This window comes from Mobula hypostoma, chromosome 5 (genome assembly GCF_963921235.1).
Source record: "Mobula hypostoma chromosome 5, sMobHyp1.1, whole genome shotgun sequence".
NCBI classification, from domain to species: Eukaryota; Metazoa; Chordata; class Chondrichthyes; order Myliobatiformes; family Myliobatidae; genus Mobula; species Mobula hypostoma.
The window spans coordinates 61269815-61288711 of record NC_086101.1 but is presented as its reverse complement, the minus strand read 5'-3'; positions in this window follow the sequence as shown (position 1 = coordinate 61288711).

Below are 18897 nucleotides of genomic sequence, written 5' to 3'. Positions count from 1 at the left end.
TTACCCATCTATAGGAAGATTGTCAATAAGACTGAAAGATTAAAGAGAAAATTTACAAGGTTTTTGACAGAACTTGAATGACAGGCAAAGGTTGAACAGGTTCAGACTTTATTCCCTGGAGAGTGGGAGACTGAGAAGAGATTTGATAGTGTTATACAAAATTATGTAGAGTATAAATAGGGCGAATGCAGACAGGCTTTTTCCACCGAGGAAGAGAAGGCTAGAAGTACAGGTTAAGCATAAAACATTTCAGGGAAAACTGAGGGAAAACTCCTTCATTCAGAGGGTAGTGAGAGTGTGGAATGAACTGCCAGCAAAAGTGATGGATGTGGGTCTGATTGCAACATTGAAGAGAATTTTGGATAAGTACATGGATGGGAGGGGTAGAGGTTATGGCCCAGGTAGGGGTTGATGGGATTAGGCCTGTTTCTGTCACAATGGGGGGGGGTGTTGATGGCAGACCCAAATGCAAGACACAGACACTGAAGTACTAGGGACAGGACTAGGATGCAGGACCTGGCCAAGGATATAGACAAGAAACAGGGAACCCAGACTAAGAACTAGGAGCCTGGGCTTGGGAAAGCAGGACCAGGACTAGAAACCATGGACTAGGAGCCAAGACTTGGACTCTGAGCCAGAGACTGAACAAGGACCCAGAACCTGGGTCCTGCCTCGGGCTCAGACCCCAGAACCAGGCAAGGTCATGACATGGCTTCAGGACAGGACAAAGCTGGGGTCTTCAGGCTTGAGGCTTGAGGCTGGGGTCTTGGAATACGGAGGCTGATAACTTGGAGGCTGGAGCTTGGAGACAGACTATGAACTGAACATCAACATAGAGCTGGGACTTATCCTCCAAAAAGGCAGGACTTACCTTTATCTCCACACCAAGGTGGGACAGTTCCATCAGTCGGGTAATGGCAGAACAGCCAGACTTACCCAACAGAGGCAAAGACAAGACAAGACAGATCCCCCCCACAGGGCAACAGCAGAACAGCCTGTCTTACCCCATGGAGGTGAGGACAAGCAGAGACAAACAACAAAGAACAACAGACAGTCCCACCTTTGCATCAGGGTTGCTCCAAGTTGCAGTTACAGCCAGCAATCTTGGCTGGCTGCGGAAACAGCCAGATCCCTACCTAGCTTGGAGTGGCTGACGACCACTCAGCTCACCCAGGAAACAGCCAAATCCATACCGCAAAGGCAGCTCTGAATACTGACAGCAAGGCTCCATGAAGTGATGGTTAACCAATATGGCCTAAAGATGGCAAGTGGCTGCTCTCGCCTTCCACCAGCAGGTTGCTCCTAGGGAAACTTGACAAGACAACCTAGCAGCCCACAGTTGTCCCCAAGGCTACTTATATTCCAAGCCTCAAGATGAGAATCAGGTGCCTATGATTAACTTAACCAAAGCAAGGGACAGTTGGAAGACCCGGAGTCCTGAGTCCATGAACCGGAATGTGGACTTCACGGACCGGACCATGACAGTTTCTGTGCTGTAATGCTCCATGATTCTAACTCTATGAGCAGCCAGAAGAAATAATTTTGAAAATAATTGAAGCAGTTCCGAATCCCTTCAATTAGTAGTTATAGGAAGTGGGTTAGCACCTTTTCTGCCATTGATCTGAATGTTCAGCAGTAAAATAAGAGAATGCGTTGTGTAAAACATGGCATTTGAAAATGATGTGATTATCTCATGTGTATGCTGTGTATTTATCATTGTAATTCATCTGCTCCATTTATTGCTACTGAACATTGCCTTCACTTAAACAAATTGATGTAAAACGTTGGCATCATAACAATTTCTGTCAGAAAAATGCCTAGCATTCAGAATTTGATTTTGTTTATTCCTTCCTCCTGAGTCCCCTCCTCCTTCCCTACCTCCTGTGGTCCACTCTCCTGTCCTATCAGATTCCTACTTCTCCAACCCTTGACCTTTCCCAACCACCCTGTTTCACCTAGCACATTCCAGCTTGCCTCTTCCCCTCCCCCTCCACCTTTTTATTTTGGTGTCTTCCCCTTTCCTTCTCAGTCCTGCAGAAAGGGCTTGTTCTGAAACATTGACTATCCATTCATTTCCATAGATGCTGCCCAACCTGCTGAGTTCCTCCAAAATTTTGTGTGTGTTACGGTTGAGTTTGATTGCTGCTTGCTGACTAATATAAATGGTTGCTACCTGATTGCTCCATACAATATCATCCTAGATTTTTTATATCTTTTTTCCAGGTTCCATTTTGAAAATGTCCTCGTTCTGTCATTCTCTTTTGGTTTTGATTTTCTTACAATGTTCTATTTTACATTTCACAGTCCAAGTACATTCTGTTTTTCACTCTCCTACAGGGACCTGAAGAAGGGCAACTGCATATTTTAACTTCATTAAGACTAGATTTGTACTTACCTTGTGATCCAGCTGGCTGGGATATTCGCATTGGAGAATGGAACATTTTAATCTCCTTGGTGTTTAGTCTGAGAATAGAACACTGATGAGCTATGAAATATACATGTAATTGTTTGCTTTGTTATTTTAAGTCCTGTTGCAGCCAGTTTATGCTACCTGATTGAAATTAAAATTCTGCTGAATAAAACTAGCTAAATTCCTGCTGTATCATCTTAAGTACAGTCAGACTGAAGCACCTCTTTGATTTTTCATGGCTTTTTTCTTGGTTCAGTTGACTTACTTAGTTACTTAGTTCTAAACTATCAGGGATGCCAGGAGACAATATTGATCCAAAGTAGAATCCCAGATCAGCCATCATTTGTGGCGCCAGCCATCTGCTATAACAGGCTAGAAAAGAAAGTTGGGCAGTATTGCTGGCAGTAGTGTGACCCTCCCTGATGGAATGAGCTCTGCACACTTTATGCAAGGTTTAGAACTAAAAGCAATGAAATGACACCACCCATCCTGACAGCTTCCAATGCACTTGTACTTACAGACACAACTGCAGTTATCAGATTAGTCTTTCAGAGCTATGGAAGTAATCTGATCTGGATGGACTCCCTCGCCATATCCTTAGATCAGCTGGCAGGACTATTTGAAGACATTCTTATCTTCTCCCCACTCCACTCTGAGGTTCCCATCTGCTTTAAAAGCTCCTCCATCATCCAGGTGTCAAAGAAAGATAAGAAATTTTGCCTCAATGACTACCACCCAGTGAACCTGACATGCACCATCATGAAGTGCTTTGAGGGGTTGGTTATGACACACATTTACTCCAGCCTACATCATCACTTTGACAGACAGCAACTTGCCGGCTATCAAAACATATCCATGGCAGATGGCATCGGAAATAACAATGAGTCTCTAAAATGTATCTCAAATAACAATGAATTGGAGTACAAGAAGGAGAAAGGGAGCTTGGTAAAATCATATCGTGACAACAGTGTTTCCCTATATGTCAGCAAAACAAAAGAGCTGATTTTTGACTTCAGGAAGGAGGGCATTGCATATACTGCAGTCTACGTTAACAATGATGAGGTTGAGCATAGAACATAAAACCTACAGCACTTTACAGGCCTTTCGGCCCACAATGTTGTGCCAAACATGTAACCTACTCTAGAAGCTGCCTAGAATTTCTCTACCACATAGCCCTCTATTTTACTAAGCTCCATGTACCTATCTAAGAGTCTCCTCAAAGACCCTATCAAAGCTGCCTCTACCACTGTCGCTGGTACCCACCACTCCCTGTGTGAAAAACTTACCTCTGACATCCCCCTTGTACCTACTTCCAAGCACCATAAAACTATGACCCCTCATGTTAGCTTTTCCAGCCCTGGGAAAAAGCCTTTGGCTAACCACACAATCAATGCCTCTCATCATCTTATACACCTCTTTCAGATCACCTCTCATCCTCTGTCACTCCAAGGAGAAAAGGCCAAGTTCACTCAACCTATTCTCATAAAGCATGCTGTCCAATCCAGGCAACATCCTTGTAAATCTCCTCTGCACTCTCTCTACAGTATCTGCATCCTTCCTGTAGTGAGGTGACCAGAACTGAACATAGTATTCCAAGTGGGGTCTAAGTAAGGTCTTATATAGCTTTAACATTACCCCACAGCTCTTGAACTGAATCCCACAGTTGATGAAGGCCATCACCTTATAGACCTTCTTAACAACACTCTCAATCTGCAAAGCAGTTTTGAGTGTCCTATGGGCACACACTCCAAGATCCTTCAGATCTTCCGCACTGCCAAGATTCTTACTATATTATATTCTGTCTTCAAATTTGACCTACCAAAATGAACCACTTCACACTTATCTGGGTTGAACTCCATCTGCCACTTCTCAGCCCAGTTCTGCATCCTAGCCTGTAAGTATCATTAATAGCCTGTGTTGGTCCAAACACGTAGACACCACTGACAACAAGCTCACCAGAAGTCAAAAGGTATTTGGCATGTTCCTGTCAACCCTTTACAATTGTTAGCAGTGCTCCATAGTAAAATATTCCATCTGGATGTATAACACTTTTTGGTATGACAACTGTTCTGCCATTGACAACAGAAAAACTAAAAAGGGTTGTAGGCACAGAGCAGCACGTTATAGAAACCAGCCTCCACGCCATGGACTTGAACCGTACTCCTCACTGTCTCAGTAAAGCATTCAGCATAATTAAAGACCACGCCAACCTTCTTTTCCTCTCTTCCATCAGGCAGAAGTTACAAAAGCCTAAAAGCATGTACCACCAGGCTCAAGGAAAGCTTCTGCCCTGTCAGTATAAGACTATGGAATAGTCCCCTAGAATGATAAGATTGAACCTAGAACTCATAATCTACCTCATTATGATCTTGTTTACCTGTACTGCTGTACACATTATTCTGTTGTCATTTTATCTTGTTCTACCACAATGTACTGTGAAATGATTTGATCTGCATGAACAGCATGCAAGACAAACTTTTCAGTGTAACTTAGTATATGTGACAATAATAAATCAATTTAAGCTTCAGTTCCATCTCCCTGGCCCAGCATTCATCACGGGAATATCTGGATAACAAAGACAAAGATTCAAAAGTTCAAATTAATGCCAGGGAAATGTATACAATATACATCCTGAAATGCTTTTTCTTTGCAAAACATCCACGAAAACAGAGAAGTGCCCCAAAGGATGAATAACAGTTAAATGTCAGAACCCCAGAGTACCCCCCCAGCTCTGCCCTCCCACGCGTAAGCGACAGCGAGAAACAATCCCACCTCCCCCCACAGGCAAAACAAAAAGTGCATCAGACTCGTATTTAGTGACTACAGCTCTGCCTTCAATGTCATAATTCCAAAGAAACATATCTCCGAACTCAGTACATCCCTTTGCAAATAAATCCTTGAGATTCCCAACAGACCACAATTAGTAAGATAACAGCTACACCCCTGATTATTCTCAGCACTGGTGCCCAACGAGGCTGCTTCCTTAGCCCCTTACTTTACTCCTTACAGTTATTTTGTTTTCGTGACATTGAGGACAAGGTTGCTGCCTTGGCACCATGTCACTAATTTCTCAATCTCCTTTTGGTACTCTGTTTCATTGTTATTTGAGATTCAGACCATTACAGTGGTGTCATCTGTAAACCCAGAGAGTCAGATTTTGCTCTAGCTCCATCATCTTCAAGTTTTCTGAGTTTTATTGATATTCTGCACTTACAGAATTATAACTTGAACACAAAGTGGAACAATTTGGGGGAAAAAAAGTCCTTATTTTGGATTGAGCGAGAAAGGATGTGGGCGTCTGGCACAGAAGGAAGTTGAAAACAAATTACCTGTGTCAGACCAGAGGGTGAAAGACTGGGAAAACATAAAATCAATAATCAAGGCCTTTAAAAAGAGACTACAAGTCCTAAAATGTTAAGGACTTGAAGAAGAATATTTTGGGCTTTTTATATTGAATGGGCAGGTAGAATCTTATTGTCTCTTGCACACATAAAGTACCACCAGATAATAATGGAAATAATAAGTTATCTCTGAAAGGCTGGCTTTTCATATGAGGACTATGTTTTAACATAATTTTTAATAGAAAGTGAATTAAGATAGTATCAGCTGCTAGAATTTGAAAAAAAAAATGTATAGAACTACAAACGTATATACAACACACACAAAATGCTGGTGGAATGCAGCAGGTCAGGCATTATCTATAGGAAGAGGTGCAGGCAACTTTTCAGGCCGAGACCCTTCATCAGGACTATCAGAAGGGTCTCGGCCTGAAACGTTGCCTGTACCTCTTCTCATAGATGCTGCCTGGCCTGCTACGTTCCACCAGCATTTTGTGTCTGTTGTTTGAATTTCCAGCATCTACAGATTTCCTCATGTTTGCGTATAGAACTATATGATTCATTTTATCAGGAACAAACATAAGAACATAAGAAATAGGAGCAGGAGTAGGCCATCTGGCCCATCAAGCCTGCTGTGCCATTCAATAAGATCATGGCTAATCTGGCCATGGACTCATTTCCACCCACCTGCCTTTTCCCCATAACCCTTAATTCACCTACTATGCAAAAATCTATCCAAGCTTGTCCTAAATATGTTTATTGCGGTAGCTTCCACTGCTTCATTGGGCAGAGAATTCCACAGACTCACCGCTCTCTGGGAAGAGCAGTTCCTCCTCATCTCTGTCCTAATCTACTCCCCCGAATCTTGAAGTTATGTCCCCCAGTTCTAGACTCACCTACTAGTGGAAACAGCTTTCCTGTCTCTAACTTATCTAACCCTTTCATAATTTTAAATGTTTCCATAGGGGCTTCTCTCATTCTTCTGAATTCCAGCGAGTACAGTCAAAGGTTACTCAATCTCTCCTCATAGTCTAACACCCTCATCTCTGGAATCAACCTGATGAACCTCCTCTGCACAGCTTCCGAAGACAACAAGGACAGTATACCCTTCAGAAGTATCATCACTAATTCTGACACCTAACCAAAAAGGAGAAAACCATCTCAAATATCTGCTGCAGTTAAATTAATGCGATTTCTGATTCGTTCTTAATTCAGTTATAGTATGTGGGCTTGACTCGAAGGACCAGCATTTATTATCCTGCCATTCACTACAGAATGCACAGAGGAATCAACCATATTGGTATCAGACTGGATTCACATGTAATCCAGAAAGAATCTTCTTCTTCTTAGCTCCCAGTGGAGCATAGGCCATCAATGATCTCCCATCTCTGTCATCCTATCTTCTGAGCTGGTTTTTCTAGTGTGGACTGAGACAGACCCCATCATCAGATTTTGGCCTTGACGTCTCTCCTCCATGTGTTCTTTGGACATTCTTTTTCCCTCTTTACTTGGGAATTCCATTTTAATGCCAGTCTTGAGATGTTTTTGGTTGGCTTCCTCAAGGTGTGGCCAATCCACCTCCATTTCTGTTTTGTGTATTTGTATCTTTATGGATTCCTGGTTGGTGTTTTCCCACAGTGTCTGGTTTGTTCCATTGTCAGTCCATGTAAACTAGATAGAATAATAATAGCAAATTCCTTTCCCTACTCAAGAAGAAGAGTTTTTTTTTTCTATCAGGCCAGTTCTATGGTCACCATTACCGACAGCAGACCAATACATTTATGCATCTTTAATATCTTGATAAAATGGCATTGGGCAAAGGTGTTACCAGCTTTACTGAAGTGAATTAAATTCTATCTTACAAGCATTCAAGCCTGATAGAGTTTATAGGCTTTCTATGTAAACAGGCCTGTGCTATTGGAGAACTTGTGAAGAAGTCACAGAATAGTGTGGGGGGTGGGGAGAATTAAGAGAAACAGAAAATATTAAGAGAGGAGTAGCCTGACTGATACTTGTACAGACAAGATTTTAGATCAGGGTCATTAGGGTACAAGTTACTTAGCAGGCTATTGAGTGGATTCTTGCTCAGTGTGGTGTTTGGTTAGCTGTAGGAATAAAGAGAATTAAAGTAAGATTGGCATATAGAGGAAGGAAATGGGCACATACAGCTTTAGACAAGATAAAACTCCCAGGCCTAATATGAACACAAAATTTTGTGTAAGTGATAGCAAAATATATGTTAGATGCTGTTGGATGTCTCTGTACACAGCTGGAAGCTTTTATGTATTTGAGACCCAAAATAAATTTCAAGATACGTGGTTCTATCATAGAATCAGAATCAGATTTATTACCACTACTTATTTATATAAAAATTGTTGTTTTCTGGCAGAAGTAAAACATAAATATATAAAAAAATATATATATAAATTACAGAAAAAAGCAAGTAGTGCAAACAAAAAGAATAACATTGTAGTTTTCATGTGTTCGTGGACCATTCAGAAATCTGCTGGTAGAGGGGAAAATCCTGTTCTTGATTCACTGAGTATGAGTCAGGTTCCTGTATACCCCCTTCCTGATTATCATGTTGAGAATAACTCTCCTATCTTATCAGATTCCTTCTTCTCCAGCCCTTGACCTTTCCTACGCACCTGGGTTCATCTGTCACCTTCCAGCTAGACTGCTTCTCTTCTCTCCAACTTTTTATTCTGGCATCTTTCCCCTTCTTTCTCAGTCCTGAAAAAGGGTCTTGGCCCCAAATGTTGACTGTTTATTCATTTCCATAGATGCTGTCTGACAGGTTGAGATCCCCCAGCATTTTATGTGTGTTGCTTTGGCCTTCCAGCATCTGAAGACTGTCGAGTGTTTAGAACGAGGCATATCCTGGATAGTGAGGGTCATTAATGATGGATGCTGCAAAACACCCAGTCACATTTAATGGTCAGGTTTTTGATAAAATTCTCAAATATGTTCCTCAGGTGTGATGAAAGTTTCAAACCATGTCCCAGACTTTTCATTTTTTTTCCCAGTCCTGATGAAGTGTCTTGGCCTGAAAAGTCAACTGTTCACTCAAGGTCCAAAAAAAGGTTTGAAGGTTTATTTATTATCAAATCATGCAACTCTGAAATTCTTCTTCTCCAGATAGCCAAGAAACTAAGAAAGAAAATAATGGCAGCACGATCGTCTACCCCCAAGTCTCTCCTTCCCACATAAAAAAGGAAAAAAAAATGGAACAGGCATATCGATCCCCAATTCCTCCTGCCCCACATGCAAAAAAAACCCGAGAAAGATCAGGTGAAAGCACAGAATATAAAAAGACTGTCAGACTGCAATAAAAACTCTATAGTCTAAGTCCATATGCAAAATGCAGGAAACCTAGGTAACTTCTTCTGGACACAGTGGCAGACCTTTCCCTCTTTGGCAGCAAGAGATCTTGCCAGAAGTCTCCCTTCTCCTTAGCAGAGCAATCCCACCAGCGATCAAAAGTCAGTCTCTCCCCTCTGTAGCAGAGTAATTTGCCAGTGAGCAAAAAACAGTCTCCCCTCTCCATAACAGAACGATCCTACCAGCAGTCAAAAGGCTTGCTGTCAGCATTCGCCATTTGCATTCACCTAGATGTTTCTCTTTCTCTTGTTCTTTTAATCGGCAAACAATGGAAGCTTTAATCAGCAAAACGGAGTCAAATATTGGCTCATAGCCTTCTCACCACGAGGTTCGTGAACGCTGCCTCTACCACTCAGAATCCTCTCCAGCATTTTGTATGTGTTGCCCACTGATTACTGGACCTTCTCGTAAAGTAACGCAGTCAAACTAAATGTGGTGACAAGACTAAAGTGTTTTTTTGGTCTCATATTGGAAAAGATGTAGAAAAACAACTTTAAAAGTTATCCAACCAAGCTAACTTGCTCGAATATTAATATTGATATCGTTCACCATCATGACTTTCCAAAGTGAGGTACATTTGTGCTTCTCTGTAAATGTGAGCATAAAATTACAAAGATATGTTAATAGATGGTGAACAGCCAAGACCATGACAAATGGATTTAATGCAGAAAATGTGAGGTCATTCACTTCGGATTCAAATAGAATAAGTTTCTGAATGGTAGAAAGCTAAAATTGGCAAAGGTCCAAAAAGGTTTCTGTGCACAGGTTTCTGTTCACAGATCATTTAATTGTCATGGAATGCTGCAAAAAAAACGTAAAAGACCGAGGGATTGCAGACACATTTCTCTTGAAGACACAGAATATTGGGGCCAATCTTTCTGGTTTGGCAATATGCAAAGTCTAGGATTAGACTCCCTGCAATTCATACACTTATAGGGTCAGTTGCTCTTTGTTTTATAGCTACCATCGGTAAGTGATAGGTCGATGAAGAAAAGAAATGGAGGAATCTATGACTGGATGCAATCTTCGAAATATTAGGCTTTCTCCGTAATGTTTGAAAACATTTCTGTATGTGAACTGTCTTGTCGCTAGATGCAATCTGTTAATTAATCCTTTAGGCTCTGGAAGTCAGAGAGCGAGAGTGTGAGAGAGAGAAATAGAAAGATAGAAAGAGAGAGAGAGAGAAAAAGGAGAGAGAGAGGGAGAGAGAAGGAGAGAGAAAAAAGGGAGAAAGAGAGAAGGAGATGGAGAGATAGAAAGAGAGACGAAAGAGAGAGATTGGGAATTGCAGAACAAAGAAACATAGCGAAGGAAGATCACATGATCAACACATAGTCAGAATCAACGTGGGAAAGTAAAATGGTGCCAGTACAGCTTCGTGAACTGACACCGGACACTAAATAAGCAATGTGGATGTTTAGGGAACTACCATTCAGTGGTATTAAACAACAATCTGAGCTGATAAGTAGGCAGATGTAATTCATTTACCCCATTCCGATATGTCAATTTGATGAAGATCCAGTTCTGAGATAAGGATGGTAAATGAGGGAAGGAAATAGTTGTACAAACATGAGAATAGCTGTATTTTGTTTACCCATTTCTTGAATGAACTCCATAATTGTTCTTGACTTGGGTCAGGGTAAGAACAAAGAAAGCCTTAAGAAGATTGGAAATAAAATTGTATACAACATAAGCTGTCTGAGACATGGCAGCAACATCCCGGGGAACAAGCATACAGAAGGAAGATCCTGAACCTGGAACTTAAAGAAGACTACCTATCCCCATTGGAGTGATCTCGTCCATGGGTGGCACCTATCTCCAAGCTGTAAGCATATCATTTGGTATAAGAAGCAGTAATGCATAGTGGTGTGCACTTATGCTTAAATGAATCAAATATTATTTAAGATTATCTTGTACTAAACCTTGGGTGGAGACTTTTTTTTAAGATCAGTTGATGCATACAGAGAGAATTGTGTTAAAACTATCCAGCAAGTGCCAACTGAAGGAAAATAAATTGTTGCTTTTTAATCTACATTAATTTATTTACTAAAAGTATTCAAGAATATGGAGAATAGGCTTGTATCTGATGTGAGGGAACAGATAAGACATGGTGTCAATAACAGATTAAGTAGGTTACATCCCAGATGCAATAAACTGAAATCAATTTCCTGGTCCGTTTTTCTCAGCATCATTGAGATATTATAATCTGGCCAGGACGTCAAATGTAATTTGCGACAAATTTTGTAGGATCAGTCTCCACTGGTTACAGCATTGCTTTAAAGGTAGTGGTTTGATTTTTTTTATTTGTCATTCATTGATCTATACAAATTGCGGTTTAGGCAGTTCAAAGGATTACAAATTAATCCTCATGCAAGGATAAAAGGAAATGATTTGTGAGAAATAATTCAGTACATTGTTTTCTGATTATGATGTGTAATATTATTCATTAGAGTAGCATAGTTGTCTAAAATTCTTCTGTATTCATGCAGATCAGCTCTGTACACCCTAAGGGACTTTAGGAATTTTCATCTTATTGGTTGACTAGGAGGCAGTTGAACAGGTTCTGTGACAGGCTCTGTTTTAATGCATCCCCAGACAACGGTTTACCCTTTGATTTCTTGTAACTTTTAAAGGAGAACCAAATCAAGATGGTAATGTCACTTATTTCATGATATTCTGTCTAGAAATTGATTCATGATGGATACTCAGAGCTAAATGTGCTTCATAGGGAGTCTCTATGACTCTGTGCAACACTTATAGCATTGAAGCATTACGAGTTGTGCTGCTTTTCATAATAGCATAACAGCACATAATAATGGGGATTAATTTCCATAGACCTGTACAGCAGCTGGAAAAATCCCGTGCTGATTGAAAAACTACTTTCCCTCTGCCTCAACCCACTTTTGAAAATCATGGCACAGCTAGGAGTGCATTCTGAACAATGTCGATACTCCAGATACAGGAGTAAGTACTCCATATGCCAGATATAAACCTGAAAAGCCTTGTGGAACAGAGCATTACAGGGAGAGAGGTCTTGCATAATCAAGGGCCTGGAAAAGATAAAGATGAAGTGATAATATGAGGATATTTTCTAGAAGTTTCATGTCAAAAGTGCTGTTCCAAGGACCTAGTCTCAGGGAAACAAGTTCATAAGCATTTCAATGTCTCATTGTCCATTAGCAATACCACTGAACACTCACACTATTTTCATTCATCAAACCAAACTCTCACTTAGCCATAATCTACAGGAACTGCCACTCCAACCTAATATTCAAATGGGTCAATGCAGATACATCTTCACCAAAGTACAAATGTAAAGTAAATTTATTATCAAAGTACATATACGTCACAATATACAATCCTTAGATTAATCTTCTTGTTCGCATACTCAACACACTTATAGAATAATAACTACGATAGAATCACTGAAAGATCGCCCAACCAGGACGTTCAACCAGAGTACACAAGAAAACAGTGCAAATGCAAAAGGAAGAATTAATAATATAAATAGATAAGCAATAAGTATTGAGAACATGTAATGAAGTTGCATGAAGTTATCCCTTTTTTTTAACCCCTGAAAGTGGCATCACAGGCAGACAATGTGGTAAAGGCTACCTTTATCAGTTAGTGCATTGAATATTGGAATTGTAATGTTATGTTTTGATTGTACAAGATGTTGGTAAGGCCACACTTGGAGTATTGTATACAGCTTTGGACACAGTATTATAGGAAAGTTGTAATTAAGCAGCAAACAGTGCCAAGAAGTTACAAGAATGTTGCCAGCACTTAAGGGCCTGAGTTAAAGGGAGAAGTTGGTCAGGTTAGGTTTTGCATTGATTTATTGGCGAACGGGGGGTGCAGAGGGTGGGTGAGCAGCCTGGCCTCAGTTGTAGTGAGGACTAGGTCTATAGCTGCGGTATTGCCTGCTTGCAGCAACCCAGAGGGCAGCGGCGGAGCCGGGTGCTCCACTGGAGTACTGGAGGCAGTGTGGTGCAGAGTCCATTCTCGAGTCACTGCAACACACATCAAAGTTGCTGGTGAAAGCAGCAGGCCAAGCAGCATCTGTAGGAAGAGGTGCAGTCGACGTTTCAGGCCGAGACCCATTCGTCAGGACTTGAGTCTCTGCGCTCCCATTGTTCACACAGCAGAATATAAGCTGTATTGTATTTGAATGCAGACAGCTGCAGCATTCTTGCACTCAGGGATTTGGACTATAATTTTTTTGTGTGATTTTATTTTGTTGCTATTCGATATGTGCTATATGTGCCTTGTGCTGTGTGTGACTGTTGGCACTATATTTTGAACCTTGGTCCTGGAGTAACACTGTTTTATCTGGGTATTCATGTATGGTTGAATGATAATTCAATATGAACTTGAACAATCAGGTCTTCAGGCTGTTCAATCAGTGTTTTGATGAGCCTGGGCCTGGATCCCAGAGCAAGGCACTACCAGGTGCTTAGACAATTTAAATGTCAGTCCAAATAGACTGGAAAGCTCAAGTGTGGAGGCAAGGGTTGGTCTAGTTTTGCTTTCTCCTCCACGATGATCATTCCTCTCTCTGGTGGCTGTTGTCTCCGTAATTTTTGTGGCGTTTTTGTCCTGCTAATATGGTGAACTGAGATTGAAGCTTGGGCCAACTATTCTGGCTGTTCCGGGGAGCAGATCTAAGACTCAGTCTAGTTCGGAATGCTGTCGTTTGACATCTATTGTTTGCATGACGAGTGATTTTTTTTTCCAGTCTTTCTCTGTGCAATGGTTATGGTCTTTCTTTTCCTTCACTTGGGTTCTTTGGGTTTCTTGTTTTGTGGATGCCTGTAAGCAAACAAATCTCAAGGTCTATAATTTATACATTCTTTGATTGAAAAATGCACTTTGATTTTTGATGTTTAATGTCTACAATAGAACAAATCTCTGTGACAACTGATGTCAAAACAAAGTTGTATTTTTGCCCAATTACTCTACTTAGTCTCTCTCACTGCAATATTGTATCTCATCTCTAGTAAATATCCTATATGAGTCAAAGTAGAATTATTATCTAGGTATATGCACACTCAGTGGCCACTTTATTAGGTATACCCTAACACCTGCTCGTTAATGCTATTCTATAATCAGCCAATCATGTGGCAGCAACTCAGTGCTTAAAAGCATGCAGACATGGTCAAGAGGTTCATTTTTTGTTCAAAGAACAACCGTTTAACAATGCTCACTAAGTAACATGAAGAAGGCGTATGATGGCCTACAGCTCGCCTACAGTCTTATGTATCATCAGAGCAGCCCTAAACAAGAAAACTAAGTCCATTTAAGGTACTAACAGGGTGTCCTATGTTCCTGTCAGAAACACTCTATTTCAGAGAAGCTGATATATATATACATATTATGGCAGACATTTCAGGCAAGTATTGTGTGAAATTAACCCATATCGTCCACTCTGCTTCTCAACATGTTTCTGCTACTTTGTTTGATCCAACAAAAGGAGGACACAACCTGTGGCCTGCAAATGAGGAAACTGATGATTAAGTTGCACAGTGAGGTACCAAGGCCTAGGTCTTGGAGTTCAGTGATAACTTCCAAGTGGATGATTGTTTTGAAGTCTGAGTTGCAGTCGCTGAAGAGCATCCTGGTGCATGCATCGTCATGTTCTAGGAGTCCCAGAGCTGACTAATGGGCCAATGACCTGTTGTGACGATAGACAAAGTGGAGTGGATCCTGCTCACTCCTCTGGCAGGAGCTGATATACTTTGTGACCAACCTTCCAAAGCTCTTTATCACAGTGGATGTAAGTGCTACTGGATGACTGCCTTTGAAGCAGGTTATCATGTTCTTCTTGCTCACAGACATGACTAAAGCCTGCTTGAAGTGATTGAGCTCTGATCAGCGATCAATCTGGACAACAGAAGTCTGAGAGGAAGGATTTCACTCAGGTCCACTGCCCGAGTAGAAAAAGGCAACAGCAGATCGGGCCACAGCTTAAGTGAACCCTGATCAACAACCAAATCACATTTGTGATTAATTAGCAAGAACAAATTAAAGGAAGGCAGGGGCAAGTGCAGCAGCCATCATTTGAGAGGACAGAGTTGACCTTGTTGTGACCTTGAGGCTTTAGCTCTTTGAAGCGTCAGCAAAGAGAGGTTTCAATCAGAGAAAGAAAAAAAACCAGCTCTAGGTAAAGTTTTTTCCCCCTTTCCTTCTTTATATCTTCTCAGTTCTGACAATAGAGATGTAAGGGAGGATAGTTTGAATGCTTCTCTTGTGGGATATGGGAAGGCAGTGATACCTCCCCAACAGCTACAATTTTGAGAAGTGCATCCAGCTACAGCTTCTAACAATCCACGTTAAGGATTTGGAGCTGGAACTGGATGAACTCTGAATCATTTGGGAGGCTGAAGGCATGATAGATAGGACATATAGAGAGGTAGTTACACCCAGGGTGCAGGAAATAGGAAACTCGGTAACAGTCAGGAAGGGGAAAGGGTTAAAGAGGCGGTGCAGAGTATCCCTGTGGTCATCCCCCTCAACAACAGTTATATCATTTTAGATACTATTGGCGGCGGGGGGATGACCTAACAGAGGAAAGTCACGGTGGTCGGGTCTCTGGCACTGTGTCTGCCTCTGCAACTCAGAAGGAAAGGGGTGGGAAGAGAAGTGCAGTGTTGACAGGGGATTTGCTAGTTAGGGGAACGGGCATGAAGTTCTGCAGGCAAGAATGAGTTTCCAGGATAGTATGTTGCCTCCTAGGTGCCGGGATCCGGGACATCTTGGATTGAGTCCTCAGCACTTTTAAGCTGGAAGGTGAACAGCAAGAGGTGATGGTCCATGTAGGTACCAATGACATAGGTAGGAGGAGTTAGGAGGTTCAGTATAGGGAGTTCAGGTAGTGAGGTGCTGAATTAAAGGACACGCCATCCAGTGTTATGATCTCAGGATTGCAATCCATGCCACGTACTAGTGAGGCCAGAACTGGGAACATTATACATTTTAACACATGGCTAAGGAGCTGGTGTAGGAAGAAGGGGAGAAGAATTTTGAATCATTGGGTCTCTTCTAGGGAAGTGGCAGCTGTACGGAAGAGATGGTTTGCAGCTGGTAGGAAGGTTTATTAATGCTGCACAATGGGGTTTAAACTAGGTTACAGGAGGATGGGAACCAGAGTGCCAGAACAGTTAGTGGACAGCTTGTGTAGGCAGGTATTGGTTAGACCTCAGACAACATCGGAATCAAAAGATTGAGCATGTTACAATTAGTGTCCTGATCTGCCTATATTTCAATGCCAGATGTATCGTAGGAAAGGTGGATCAACACCTGCAGAGCCAACAACCTGTCCCTGAATGTGAACAAAACAAAAGAGATGGTTGTTGACATCAGGAGGACACAGAACAACCACTCTCCACTGAACATCGATGACTCCTCCGTAGAGATTGTTAAAAGCACCAAATTTCTTGGTTTTCTCCTGGCGGAGAATCTCACCTGGTCCCTCAACACCAGCTCCATAGCAAAGAAAGCCCAGCAGCATCTCTACTTCCTGTGAAGGCTGAGAAAAGTCCATCTCCCACTCCCCATCCTCACCACATTCTACAGAGGTTGTATTGAGAGCATCCTGAGCAGCTGCATCACTGCCTGGTTCGAAAATTGCACAATGTCGGATCGCAAGACCCTGCAGCGGATAGTGAGGTCAGCTGGGAAGATCATCGGGGTCTCTCTTCCTGCCATTAGAGATATTTACACCACGCGCTGCATCCATAAAGCAAACAGCATTATGAAAGGACCCCACACACTCTTCATATGAACTCTTCTCTCTCCTGCCATCTGGCAAAAGGCACTGAAGTATTCGGGCTCTCGCGACCAGACTATGCAACAGTTTCTTCTCCCAAGTCATCAGGCTCCTCAATACCTAGAACCTGGACTGACACCAGCCTACTGCCCTCTACTGTGCATATTGTCTTATTTATTATTTATTGTAATGCCTGCACTGTTTTGTGCACTTTATGCAGTCCTGGGTAGGTCTGTAGTCTAGTGTAGTGTTGTGTTGTTTTTTTATGTAGTTCAGTGTAGTTTTTGTATTGCTCATTTAGCACCATGGTCCTGAAAAACGTTATCTCGTTTTTACTGTGTACTGTACCAGCAGTTATGGTCGAAATGACAATAAAAGTGAGTTAACTTGACTTGAATTATGTCATTGTAGCCATCAGTGAGACTTGGTTGTAGGACGGGCAGGACTGGGATCCCAGTCTTCCGGGTTTCCATAGTTTTTGATGTGACAGAGCAGAACAGATTAAAGAAGGAAGGGTGGCATTACTAGTCAGGGAAAATGTCACGGCACTAGAAAACTCGACTAGTGAGGATTATGGGTGGAACTGAGAAATCAGAAAGGTATGACCACGTTCATGAGACTATATTACAGACCACCCAACAGTCCTAGAGATTTAGAGAAACAAATTTGTAAAGAGATTGCATACTGCTGCAAGGAACATAAGGTTGCTGTAGAAGGTGGTTTTAACGTACTGCATATCGATTGGGAACCCCTTACTATAAAAGGACTAGATGGGAGAGAGTTTGTCAAATGTGTTCATAATAGTTTCCTTCATCAGTACAAGTAAGTCCCAATGAGAGAACATGCAATACTGGATCTGCTATTAGGGAATAAGATAGGGCAGGTGATAGAAAATTGTGTAGGGAGTACAATGCCATTAGCTTAAAAGTAAATGTGCAAAAAAGATAGGTCTGGTCTGCGGGTTCAGATTCTAAATTGGAGAAAGGCCAGTCTTGATGGTAACAGAAATTATCTGGCAAGTGTGGATTGGGACAGGCTGTTTTCTGGCAAAGGTGTACCTGGAAAGCGGGAGACCTTCAGAAATGAAATGTTGGCAGTACAAAGCTTGTACGAGCCTGTCCGAATAAAAGATGAAGATAACAAGTGTAGGGAACCTTGGTTTTCAAGAGCCATTGAGTTCCTTGTTAAGAGAAAAATGGAGGTGCATAGCAGGTAGGAACAAATGAGGTGGTGCTTATTGAATACAAGAAATACAAAAGAACACTTAACAAAGAAATCAGGAAGGCTAAAAGAAAGCAAGGTGAAGGAGAATCATAAGGGATTCTGCAGATACAGTATGCTAAGTGCAAGAGGATTGCAAGGGACAAAATTGGACCTCTGGAAGACCAGAATGGTAATCCATGTGTGGAGCCAAATCAGATGGGGGAGATCTTAAATTAATTCTTTGCACCTGTATTTACTTGGGAGACGAATATAATGGCAATAGTAGTGAGGCAAATTTTGGCTTCAGTTTCATGGACCGCATACAGATTACAGAGGAGGAGTTGTTTGCTACCCTGAGTCATATCAGGTGGATAAGTCCCCAAGGCCTGACAAGGTGCTTTCCTCAGACTCTACAAGAGGAAAGTGCAGAAATTGCCAGGGCCCCAGCAGAGATATTTAAAACATCATTTGCAACAGGAGAGGTAGCAGAGAACTGGGGAACAGCTAGCATTGTTCTCATGTTTAAAAAAGGATCCAAGTATAAACCAGGAAATTATAGGCCGGTGGGTCTGACATCAGTTGTGGGAAAGTTATTGGAAAGTATTCTAAGGGACCAGATATATAAGTATTTGGATAGATAAGGACTGATTAAAGACAATCAGTATAGCTTCATACATGGTAGGTAATGTCTAACCAATCTTATAGAGTTTTTTGAGGAAGTTATCAGGAAAGTGGATGAAGGCATGGCAGTGGATGTTGTCCACATGGACTTTAGTAAGGCATTTGACAAGGTCCCG